Genomic DNA, 2,313 nt, shown 5'->3' with positions numbered 1-2,313 from the left:
AGAAATATTTACACCAGCAGTTGATCCACTCAACTGTTGATAGGTGTTTATCTGAAACAAAGGTTTATTCAGTCCCCTTTGTGTTGAGATGAAGTGGGCTTCTTTGCATTATTCTCTGAGCTTCATGGGTACATCAGCTTGCCCATCTCCACTGACCATTCCTCCATTGTAGGGGTTTATTCAGTAGAGTCACATTCCATCCTTTGTCAGCCACAGAGCTGACATGCACGTGAGTTCAGGCTGAGATTTCAGCTGATGCCCTACCAAGTAAAATTATACAAAAAACATCTACTAGTCTTGCAGATACACTATTTGATACCTCTACAACACAAAACTAACCTGTAAGTAAGCATACCACCACGTCTGGAAGCAGCTGACCTGGCTGGAGAAGAGAAGCAGGGAATAGGGGGAAGGAGAACTGTGCAGTATGCAAAGTAGCAGCCTGAGTTCAGAGATCTACTATACAACAAACGATGGGCCTTATGGGTCAGGACAAAAAGGATAGTCAACAAAAGAGCTATTGCTGTGGGGATCTGCCACAGTCTGTTCCATCGAGAAGAAATGACAACTTCTTTAGAGAACTGTAAGAAGCATCATTATCACCAGGTCCTGCTTCTCATGGAGGATTCTTTAAGTACCTCAACATTTCATGGAAGAGAAATGTGGCCTGGCACAACCAACCCAAGACACTTTTGGAGTGTGTTCACAATAATGTTTTGATGTTCTGCTGGATAGACAAGTTGATGAAGAGGGGTGCTCTGACTGATCTCCTTCATAGGCATATGGAAAAACTGGAGGTTGATGCAAAGTCACATGCAAAGTCCTGCAATTACAGTGAAATAGTTCCACTCAAAACCACAGCCAGAGTGTTGGTTATGCAGAAAAGCAACTCTGCAGAACAGGATCCTGGAGAACAGGTAAACAAGATGAAAATGAGTTGGTAAAATGCACTGACACCCAGCCACATACTATAATGCACCAGTAAAAGTGAAAATGCCCCTCCATGAAGCACCCCTGAAGTCACGTATGGAATACTATGTTTTCCTTTCCCCACTACTCAGTTTAAGAAAGAGATGAATGAAGTGGACCAAGTACAGCAAGGTACCAATGAGGCAAATTTAAGGGGTTGAAACACACAAGACACAAGGAGCGCCTGGGAGGGCAGTACCTGCACAGCCTAAAAAGACCAGGTAAGAGCCTACATGATATAGACAAATACTGAATGTAGGTTAAAGAAAAGATAAGAGCTAGACTTGATTCAGAGGGCAGTTAAAGGGCAAGATGAAACACTCAGAAGCTGGAGCAAGGGAACTTTTAACTAGATAAGGAAAATATTATATGAAGAGCAGTCAAATATTTGACAAGGTCACCTAGGCTGCAGAATCTCCATCCCGGGACAATATCCTGCTTTGAGCAGGGTACCCAGCTACAAGACCTCTCCAACCTAAATCAGATCCCCAAGCCCAAAGTGTTATTCTTCACAGTCCTTCCTGCATATATTGTATTGCTGGCTAATGCAGGTGCAATCTGAACGGAAACATTCAATTGATGAATACTGCCACCCTGGACTTTGTCAATACGAGAGATCAAGCTAAATTTAGCGCCTGCATTTTTCATTTGTTTGTTTTATACAAGAGTTCAGTTTTACTAAAGAACATACCTTGTTCAGCCTGCAGAAGAGAAGGCTTCAGGGGGACTTTAGCACAGCTTCCAGTGCCTAAAGGGGCCATCAAGAAATATGAAGAAGGACTTTTAAAAGGGCATGTAGTGATAGGACAAGGAGAAATGGCTTTAAACTGACAGAGAAGAGATTTAGATTAGATACTAGGAAGAAATATTTCCTGTGAGGGTGGTGAGGCACTGGCAGAAGTTGCCTAGAGAAGCTGTGGCTGCCCCATCCCTGGAAGCATTCAAGGCCAGGTTGGACAGGGCTTGGAGCAACCTGGTCTAGTGGAAGGTGTGTCCCTGACCATGGCAGTGGGGTTGGAACCAGATGATTATTAGGGTCCCTTCCACCCCAAACTATTCTGTGGCTCTATGGTATGGTTAAAAACTGCATTAGCACAGGAGTAATAGGTTGCAAGCTAACTATGTGCATGCTTCTTAAACAAAAAAAAAAAAAAAACCAAACAAAAAAAAAAAAAAAAAACCCAAAAAAAACCCAAACCCCAAAAAACCCCCAACTGTGCCTTCACTCTGACTTGAACATTCCTTTTCCCAAAATGTACTTATTAAAATACCGCAGCGTCACACCACGAGCTCTTCCAGTTCGAGGCCGCTCCTCGGCAGCCTTCCAAGGGGAGGAGTTCTCCC

Source organism: Nestor notabilis, unplaced genomic scaffold (assembly GCF_000696875.1).
Source record: "Nestor notabilis isolate BGI_N333 unplaced genomic scaffold, ASM69687v1 scaffold2906, whole genome shotgun sequence".
Classification (NCBI taxonomy): domain Eukaryota; kingdom Metazoa; phylum Chordata; class Aves; order Psittaciformes; family Psittacidae; genus Nestor; species Nestor notabilis.
Note: the sequence above shows the minus strand (reverse complement) of the source record.